This window comes from Triticum aestivum, chromosome 2D (assembly GCF_018294505.1).
Source record: "Triticum aestivum cultivar Chinese Spring chromosome 2D, IWGSC CS RefSeq v2.1, whole genome shotgun sequence".
NCBI classification, from domain to species: domain Eukaryota; kingdom Viridiplantae; phylum Streptophyta; class Magnoliopsida; order Poales; family Poaceae; genus Triticum; species Triticum aestivum.
Window position 1 is genome coordinate 248246655 of NC_057799.1, and position 10951 is coordinate 248257605.

Below are 10951 nucleotides of genomic sequence, written 5' to 3' on the forward strand. Positions count from 1 at the left end.
AACGCCACCGCCGCCGCGCGCCTCGCCGCCGCCGCCGATCTGGGCGAGCCGCCGACCTCGCCCCGGATCCGCCATCTCCCCGCTGCAGCTCCTCGTTCCGGCCCTCTCCGGCGTCCTCCTCTCGCCGGAGCAGCTCCCCGGCGCCGGAGCCCCGATCCGTCGCCGTTCGGTCGTCGGGAGGACGAGTGCCCGCTCGGGCCTGCCTCAGCCCCGTGGGCCCCGCCCGTGTCCGGCCCAGCCTAGGCCTCCCGTCCGGCCTGCCTGGCCTCCTCTTCACCTGGGCCGAAGCCCACTTGGTGAGCTGCCACTATTCCCCGCCCGAGCACACTTTAGCTAACCATCGCCCGTCCTTTTTTTTTCCAGATATGGCCAAGTCCTCAGGTTTTTAACATTATCTTGCCATATTGCATTGCATGTAACTTGGTGCATGAGTGTCCGTTTTGTGCATGTAATATGTCAAACTGTTTGCCTCGTGATGCTCTTCATTTTGTTCAATTGCACCATGTTCTTTTGAGTCCATCTTGATGCCCAAATCATTGATGCAAGAGTGCTAGTTGCTTTTATCTGCTGGTTCTTAGCAGAACTTGGTGATTTGTTATTTTTGGTGCATTTAATCTGTGCATCGTATGGGCATGACCTCTACATGTGTTTTGTTGTGTGCCACGCCATCTTTCCAAGGGTGTATGCCATGTATTTCTGTGATCTATGTGGTGACTAGCACAAGCATGCAAACTAGGCCCCGTAATGTTTCTGATTTCAGAGAGTGATTTCTCCAAGTCTTTGTCTGCTGTTATTTTGTTGCCATGTAAACTTGATGCTACAGAGAGATCCATGCATATTTTGGAGATGTTCAGTAAGGATGTTATGTAGATATTGTTGTAATTGATCCATTCCTTCCCTTGCTTGCAATTATGGAGTGCCATAGCATGACTCAATCTTGCTCTACTTTTGCTATAAAATATTTCTAGCAGATTGTTTACGTGTTATTCAATTTTGCCATGCTTGTTGTAGTTGTTTCATACATGCTATGTACTTGCTCTTGCCATGGATAGCTTCATAAACATGCCATCTTGTTGTAGGTATGCTTGTTTTGTCATGCAAGGCAAGTCTGAAACCTGATAACGAAACTTGCTATGTTTACATGGTTACCATCATATCTTCTGGTCCTTTTTGGCTTATGGTCAGTAAGGGACTTTTGTTATATGCTTTGAGTAGATTCAGGCCATGCCTTGTTTTTCCATGTTAAGTTCCTGTAGCATGCTGATATCGTGCTCTGAACATTGCTACCTGATGCTGTTTCTGTCATGTCCAGTAATTTCTGTTAAGTCTGTGAATCTGTTATTATTTGCAATCTTGCCATGTCCTTTTGAGCATGCTCTATTGGTTTCTGGGGATAGGTCAGTGTTCATGTTTTGTTGTGCTTTACCTGTACATCATTCCCATGCCTTTTGTTTTCATGTTGAGTTGATGTAGCATGTTGTTTTGATGCCTGCTTTATGCCTAATTGCTGTTTTGGACAGATTGTTGCTATGTCTTGTTTGGAGTGTATGTGTTGCACCGTTGCTTCGTTTTGAGCATGCTCTATATGAAACTTGCTTAGATTTGCATGTAGTTTCATATTATCATGTTGCATCCTTGTTTTGAGATGTTTGCTTGATGTTTGTATGCATTTTGCATCAATGCCATGTTTAACTTGTTTTGCTCATATCTTCTAGGCCGTAGCTCCGAATCTAATGAACTTTATATGTAACTTGACTAGAATTTCATGTAGATCATCATGGTGCTCTTTAACTTGCTTTTTAGCAACTTGAATATAAGTTTTATTCAGTTCTGGACCAATTTCGAAATTTGCATATGAGGTCTTACCGGATTTGTTATATGTTGTTTCCGGCCTCATTTAAACTTGCTTTGATGTGTTCTTGTATGCATCATCTTTTGTCATGAGTAGCTTCATATAGCCTTGTCATGCATCATACTTGATTGAGCATCATGCCTTGTTCATGTGTGGTGTGTTTACCATGTTGTGTGCTTCTTCTCGATAGTTCCCGTGTTGTTGCGATCGTGAGGATTCGTTCGTCTTGGTGGCTTCATCTTCTTCATGGACTCGTTCTTCTTCCTAGCGGGATTTCAGGCAAGAAGACCGTCACCTTGGATCTCATTACTATCATTGCTATGCTAGTTGCTTCGTTATATCGCCTTGCTGCGCTACCTATTCACTTGCTCTTCAAGCCTCCCAAATTGCCATGAACCTCTAACCTTTGTCACCCTTCCTAGCAAACCGTTGTTTGGCTATGTTACCGCTTTGCTCAGCCCCTCTTATAGCGTTGCTAGCTGCAGGTGAAGATGAAGATTGCTCCATGTTGGATTATGTTTATGTTGGGATATTGTCGTGGAATTGTCACGGCAGATGTCCTCGAGCTAGGACTTTGTCATGGAGCCATCGCAACTAGGAAGCTTGAAGGGGTTAAGTGGGACAAGGAACACGAGGGTTTATACTGGTTCGGCCCCTTACGGTGAAGGTAAAATCCTACGTCTAGTTTGAGGTGGTATTGATTAGGGTTTCGATGACCAGGGAGCTAAACTGCTATGCCTGGCTCTCGATGAGATCTTTCTTGTCCTTAAACCGCTGCCGGGTCGTCCCTTTATATAGGGACGCTGACGCCCAGCAGCTCTCAGAGTCCCGGCCGGCTCATAAGAGTGTCCGGCTCGGACTCTCGATTATTCTTGCCTTACACTACAAGTTCTGCCATAATAATGATTGTAACTACGGGCCTTAAGCCATATCCGGGTCTTAAGCCCATCTTTGGCCCACCGTCTTCAAGCTTAGCGCCGGGCTTCTGGCAATGACCATATGAGTAACCCGGCCCCTCCTGGCGGGTGATTCTAAGGTCTATATCCTCAACATTAGGCCCCAGATTGATTTGAGCCGGCTCATGTCAATCTTCAATCTTTTCGACAGAAAATCTCCGGCTTACAATTATGTGAAGGCCATAACCCGGCGTGACGTCATCCTCTGGACTCCGGGTAATCCGCCATGACGTCATCTTCCATTAAGCCCGTTTTTTACTCCACCAGATCCGCAACAGATCTTATCTTTACTGCCATCCCGAAAATCGAGGCGTTTCGTGGGGAGATAACCACGCCGCGGTCTCCTCGTTTCTCGCGCCCACTTATGAGCTCGCCCTTATAAATAGCCCGGCCCGACGGGCCTTCAGCCACTCTTCTCCTTCGTCTTCTTCCTCTCACTGCCCCCGTGCTACTCGAGCTCCACCGCCGCCGCCGCGCCCCCGGTCTTCGTCAACCTTCGCCGCTGCATCACGCTGACTCGGTCCACACAAACAGCGGCGACCTCCGCATCTCTTCAGCACCGGTAAGTCCTCGCTACCCCGTAGAACAGATCTGCAGTAGGGTTCGTCCGTGTTCGTCCGTGTTCTTCGCCGTCGCCCACAAGTTCTTCGGTAGTTTTCATTTTTACTGCCCTTCTTGATCTTAGACCTGTCTAGACCTGCCGCGGTAGCTGTTTGGCACTCATTTCAGACGCAAGTAGATCTCTTTTGACTGCCTAAATACCTCGTTCGAGCTCAAGAACTCCCTCGCGTCTGTTTCTAGGTCTAGAAACTTTTCTTTTGCCCGACCATTTTGATCCAAAATATTTACCGCAATGTGTGAAACCTGTTTTCACCATACTTAGTAAAAAACTGCCCTCATTGAGTCATAGTGGTTTACATTTCCGGCTTAAAGAAAACACGCGCCGTAGAACCTTCCGACTCAAAGGAGACCATGCGCCATAGAATTTTCCGGCTCATCTGTGATAAAACCGTAGACAATCGAATTACTCTCAATACCTTGGGCGGCTTAAATAACCTGGTGCACTTAGATATACGTCATTAGTCCCCTCCGCAAGCCGCCACTTTAACATTGAACTATAACTTTCCTCCGGCTTATACTTAAACCGGACGTTTCCTTTTATCATAGGCTGCCGACTTTCACCATGCCTCCCAAAGCTCCTAAAGCCTCCATCACTTGCAATTGGATGAGGTCCAATGTCACCAACGAGACGTTAGCAGATTTTGTCAAGTCAGGCTACCTGCCCAAGAAGGACATCATGTCCTACCATGCCCCCGACCCATCAGAGGAGAGACCACAGCCAAAGGACAGGGAGGTGGTCATTTTTGCGGATCACATGAGCCGGGGCTTCGCACCGCCCGGCTCAAAGTTCTTCAGAGACGTGCTGAATTTCTTCGACCTGCGGCCTCAAGACATAGGACCCAACTCAGTGTCCAATATCTACGACTTCGAAGTGTTCTGCGAGGTCTATCTTCGAGAGGAGCCCAGCCTGCTGCTCTTCAGAGAGCTCTTCTACCTGAACCGTCAGAATGAGTGCGCCAATGGGCCAAGTTTGGAGCTAGGTGGCATCTCCATTCAGCGGCGGAGGGATTGCCTTTTCCCTTATGCAGAGCCGCCAAGCCACCCCAAAGACTGGAATCTGACGTGGTTCTACTGCCAAGACACGTCGCCGACTGATGAGAGTCCGTTGCCCGGCTTTCGCCCCTCGCGTCTGCCGACTCACCCGCTGTCTGACAAGTTAACCCAGGCGGAACGCCAACCTCTGCTCCCCACCATCAACAAGAACAAAGCTCTCTTGGGCAATGGTCTCAACGGAATCGATCTGGTCCGGGTCTGGATCTCCTGGCGGGTGATCCCATTGAGCCGCCGCCCCGGCTTAATGTGCGAGTACACGGGCCGAAAGGATGACCCCCAGAGACACAGCCGCAATGATCTTCCTGAAGATGTTGCAGAGGATATGACCAAGGCTCTCTTGAACGAGAGCCTGGCAGACTGCGGGAGGACCGGGTTAGCCCCCTTCTGCAAGACCAACCCAGCCCCAGCGGTAAGCCGCTGATCTGAACATCTTATCTTCTTCTGTATATAACTTTCATCTGAATCGTTTTAAGAAATCATCATTGTATTTTTCAGGCTGATGATAAGTTCTGGCGGGTCAAATATGACCATGAGGCAGCCAAGAAGGTCAGAAAGGCGAAGAAAGCCGCCCCTCGCAAGAAAGGAAGTAGGCCTACTGCTTCAGAGCTGATGCAACTAAGCGACAGCTCCGAGTCAGAGGTAACCCCTGAGTCTGTAAGTCCTTGTTGTATTTGCTGTTTATTTCTATCCGCCTTATCAATACTTGTTCATCAATAGGATGACACCGGAGCAAGTAACCCGGTGGTTGAAGAGGTAACGATACTTTCCTCCGACTCGGAGCCCTTGCCACGGCTGAAAATCCGAAGGGTAACCCGGAAAGTAAGCTTTTCACATCCTTTAGCTTATCAAGACCCTCAATTTATTTTGAAGCGACAGGTTCATGAGAGCCGGCGGCACACCCGGACCGACAAAAACACTGACCTCTCCTCCGGGTTACCTGACGCATCAAGGAAACGCCGAACCGAGGTGATTTCAAAATTGTACCCTTATCATCCTTTGGCAGGTGTTATACGTCAACCGCTCAACTCTGCTGACTCAAATTATCAGGAAACTTCCCCCTCTTCTGGCGACTCTATGCAGTCAAGCCTGCCGGCTTTCAAGACCGTGCCCGGGTAATGATAATCATCGCATGTTGTACTTTGTCTTTACTTACACTGTTGTGCTTAACCTTTCTGTTTTTTCAGTGCCCAGGCCAAACTCACCAAGAGGGCGAAGAAGACCAAGCCGGTCGAAGAGCCGGATTTGCCTGAGCCGGAGGTAGCAGGTCAAGAACCGCCAGCTGCCTCCGCTCCCGAAGCCACCGCTCCAATCGACAAGACAACTGCAGAAGCTTCTGTTAACCCGGAGGCCTCCAGCTCGGCTCAACCAGCAAATGATCCGGACGTGGTAATCACCCGGACGGAATTTGTTGAGCCGGGAAGACCTACTGCGCTGGCCAAGTGCTCCGCCAAGGGGGAGTTGCTACAGCTCCGCCGGGTTAATCTGGACCTTACTGACTACACCAACCTGAACATCGGAGAGATCGTCTCCGGCTTCGTCAGTCAAGTGCACAAGAGCCGGGATGTAGAGATCGGCATGGTGAACCAAATTCAGCAGAAGTCTGAGGTATTACTCTTCTGTCTTCTTACTTACTGCATAGTTACTTTTACCATGCTAGCCCCCAAGTCGACGACTTATGACTGAATATGTTGTAGACTTAAGTTCCGGCTTACTCAATTGAACCGGCAATTTGTAGATAGAAATGTTCAATATGCATTAGCCCCCAAGTGCCAAGTGTCTTTGCTTGGAAAGTGCTTGGGACTGCAAAATTGTTCATCCTATAACCCGGAAATTATGCATGCAGGCTACTTGTAAAAAGTTTGAAGCTGACATCTCCGATCTGAAGAACCGGCTGAAGATGCAAGAAATGGAGACCCGGAAGGCAAACGCCAAATTTGTGTCCAGTATTGCCGCGCAAGAAAAGCTGAAGACAGAGTTTGACGCTGAACGGAAGGCTTGGGCCGAAGAAAAGGCCGCGCTGGTGAACCGGGCTGAACAGGCGGAGGAGGCTCTCTCCGAGAAGACCGCCGAACTCTCGGGCTTAAAGCGCCAAGTGTCCCAGATGGTTGCCGCAATCTTCGGTAAGTCATCTCACCAGCTTTCATCAAGTTTAGAATCTTTATATCTCATAACTCATCCTTGTCGGCGGCTTATGTGATTCGGTTAAACAGGTCCCAGAAGCGCCAACCTTAACCAGAGCGTGGTAACCAAGCTGAAGGCCGTGTACACCCTGGTGGAGCAACTCTACACCGGGTCACAGCGTGCCTTGGCTGTGGTGGCCCTGTCCAACGAGGTGCCGACTCACCTGGCGGAAGTTCTTCGCCGGCTTGCCGTTCTGCCTCAACGGATCCAAGAGCTGCGACGGGCCTCCGCAAGAGCCGGAGCGATCGCCGCGCTGAGCCGGGCCAAGGCGTTCCTTCCAGAGTTAGACCCGGCGGACATCGCCCTCGGCTATCCAAGTTTGAAGGAAGACGGCTCAGCCTTCGATCAAAGGGATTTTGCCGCCTGCGTGAAGATCGTGCGCCCGGTGGCCACCCTCATTGGAAACGACACAGATCTGACCAAGTACCAGCCGGGTTACAATGCGGAAAATCAGAGGATCCCGACCCCGCGCTATGAAGCCCTCAGCCTAATCCCGCCGGCTCGTCAGCACACCTTCGCCCCGGAGATTGACCCGGCGGGGTTAATTGACGAGGAGGCTCAATTCGAAGCGCTGAGCGGCATCGACTGGAAGTCATCGACTTTCCAGGCCTTGGGAACAGCCGGAGGAGAAGAGAGGGACGAGCCGGAGACTTCAACCCAGCAAGCGTCTTAACTTCTGCAGGTGGCTTATGAAACAATGCTCCACCCTTTTGGACTCGATGAGTCTTGTAATAGAGTAGGACCAACACTTTATCTCTGCCGTGCCATCGTGCACGCCTTGAATGCTGAAGTCTATTGAAGTTGTCTCCTTTATATTTCTCCGGGTCGTAATCAATCATTTGTTTTCCTTAATCTCAAAATAGTTGCCTTTAACTATCCTGCATAGAAGGACAAATCACAAGTCTCGAGGCAGCTTGCCGCCCTGAGAATCATAGGTTTTAGATATATAACCCAGAATATGAATCAAAAAGGACTGGTCTTCAATTATATCCTTAATACAGCCGTAATAACACACTTAGCGGCCTGCAAGCATACTTCCGGTTTAGATAACCCGGGTAATAAGGCTGGTACCTCAATTCCGGTTTACCTGTCTTAATAACACCCATTGTGTTCAACGAATACTGTAAACCGAAGTTAAGCCGGCAAAGTGAGACCCGGCCGTACACACGTTGAAATAATCAGAAGAAACTTACTATAAAGCAGAAGAACTTAGGGGCTTCCGGTTCGAATACGACCAGAGACCCGGCCCAAAGGGGTTATGCTAGGATTCGAATGCGATCATATAGCCCCCAGTGGCTGTGCCGATGCCAATCAAGAGGGTATCGACATCTATGTTCTCTTTGGTTCGAATACGACCCATGTTTGAACAGGAAGCCCCCAAGTGATTTTAAGAATTGTTTAACGACGCTGATTCGAATACGATCCACGTCGGTTCCCAAAGGGGTTAAACTAAGATTCAAATATGATCAAAGAAAACTCCCCAATGAACTCGGCACTTTGCCAATCAAATGGGTATCGACAACTATGTTCTCTTTGGTTCGAATACGACCCATGTTTGAACAGGAAGCCCCCAAGTGACCTTATTGCTTACGGCTAGATTCGAATACGATCATAAGCCGGATCCTCCTTCAAGTTATCATGTAATCTTGCAATGAAAACAACACGTGCATATTTGGAGGAGGAAAAAGGACAGAGGTCCTGCTTTATTGCTTTTCATAATATATACATGGCTGAGAGAAATATGTACATTTATGAGAGCCGGTGGCTCAAGTGTAGTAAGGCCGAAGCTGAGCTATGTTCCATGGCCGACGGGTCTCTTCCTCCGACTTACGTGAATCTTTGTGCTCCCGAATGTCAATGAGGTAATATGACCCGTTGTGCAAATTCTTGCTGACCACAAAGGGCCCTTCCCAAGGCGGGGATAGCTTGTGCGCATCTGTTTGATCTTGGATGAGCTGGAGCACCAGATCGCCTTCCTGGAAGACCCGGAATTTAACCCGGCGACTATGATAGCGGCGCAGGTCTTGTTGGTAAGTTGCTGAACGAGTTGCGGCCATATCACGCTGTTCGTCCAACAAGTGAAGAGCATCTTGGCGCGCCTGTTCATTGTCCGCCTCAACATAAGCCGCCACTCGAGGTGAGTCATGACGGATGTCACTGGGGAGGACTGCTTCTACTCCATAAACCATGAAGAAAGGCGTGAAACCTGTAGACCTGTTAGGAGTAGTGTTGATGCTCCATAACACGGAGGGCAACTCCTCCACCCAACAACCCGGCGTCCGTTGCAAAGGGACCAAAAGCCGGGGCTTGATGCCCTTCAGAATCTCCTGATTAGCTCTCTCAGCTTGACCATTGGATTGAGGATGAGCAACTGAGGAAACATCAAGTCGGATATGCTCTCGTTGACAAAACTCTTCCATGGCGCCTTTGGATAGATTGGTGCCATTGTCAGTTATAATGTTGTGCGGAAAGCCAAAGCGAAAAATCACCTTTTTCATAAATTGAACCGCCGTGGCTGCATCACACTTGCTAACTGGTTCAGCTTCCACCCACTTTGTGAATTTGTCAACTGCCACCAAGAGGTGGGTCTTCTTATCCTTGGACCTTTTAAAATGCCCAACCATATCAAGCCCCCAGACCGCAAAGGGCCAAGTAATTGGGATCATCCTCAGCTCCTGAGCCGGAACATGAGCCCGTCGTGAGAACCTGTGGCAACCATCACATTTACTGACCAATTCCTCCGCATCAGCATGAGCCGCCAGCCAATAAAAACCATGGCGAAAAGCCTTGGCCACAAGAGACTTTGAGCCGGTGTGATGGCCACAATCCCCTTCATGGATCTCACGCAAGATCTCTTGACCTTCCTCAGGGGAGACACAATGCTGAAACGCTCCTGTAACACTGCGGTGATGCAACTCGCCATTGATAACAATAATTGACTTAGCCCGCCGGGTTATTTGTCTAGCCAAAGTTTCATCCTCAGGCAACTCTCCCCGGGTCGTGTAAGCCAGATAGGGCATTGTCCAGTCCGGTATGATGTGGAGAGCCGCCACCAGTCGTGCCTCCAGGTCAGGGATAGCCAAGTCTTCCTCTGTAGGCAACTTAACAGAAGGGTTATGCAGGACATCCAGGAAAGTATTAGGCGGCACCGGCTTTCGCTGAGAGCCCAGCCGGCTTAGAGCATCAGCCGCCTCGTTCTTCCTGCGATCAATATGCTCTACTTGGTAGCCCTGAAAATGCCCAGCAATGGCATCAACTTCGCGGCGATAAGCCGCCATGAGAGGGTCCTTAGAGTCCCACTTGCCTGATACTTGTTGAGCCACCAAGTCTGAGTCACCGAAACACCTTACCCGGCTCAAGCTCATCTCCTTAGCCACCCGAAGACCGTGGATTAAGGCTTCGTACTCAGCCGCATTGTTAGTGCAAGGAAACATCAACTGTAGCACATAATGGAACTTGTCACCTTTAGGGGAAGCCAACACGACTCCAGCCCCCGAGCCCTCCAACTGCCTGGACCCATTAAAGTTTATAGTCCAATATGTGTTGTCCGGCTTTTGCTCGGGCACTTGTGACTCTGTCCAATCATTGATGAAATCCACCAAGGCCTAAGATTTAACAGCAGTGCGTGGCACGTATTTCAGACCATGGGGTCCGAGCTCTATAGCCCACTTAATTAGCCACTCTCCCTGTGGCCTCTCTGTTTTGAATGATATCACCAAGAGGGGCAGAACTGACCACAGTGATAGGATGACCCTGGGAATAATGCTTAAGCTTCCGGCTCGCCATGAACACACCATAAACAAGCTTCAGCCAATGTGGATACCGCTGTTTGGACTCGATGAGCACTTCGCTGACATAATAAACCGGCCGTTGAACCGGATGCTCCTTACCCTCTTCTTTGCGCTCCACCACCACGGCCACACTGACAGCTCGTGTATTAGCAGCTACATACAACAATAAAGGCTCCTTGTCAACTGGAGCAGCAAGGACTGGGGCTTTGCCAGCTGCTTCTTTAAGTCCTCAAAAGTAGTATTAGCTGCATCATTCCAGACAAAGTTATCAGTTTTTCTTCATCAACTGATATAATGGCATGGCCTTCTCACCCAAACGGCTTATAAACCGGCTTAAAGCAGCGATGCGACCCGCCAAGCGCTGAACGTCATTTATACACGCCGGCTTAGCCAGGGAGGTGATGGCCTTGATCTTCTCCGGGTTAGCTTCAATGCCTCTGTCAGAAACCAAAAAACCCAAGAGCTTGCCTGCAGGAACACCAAAAACACACTTGGCC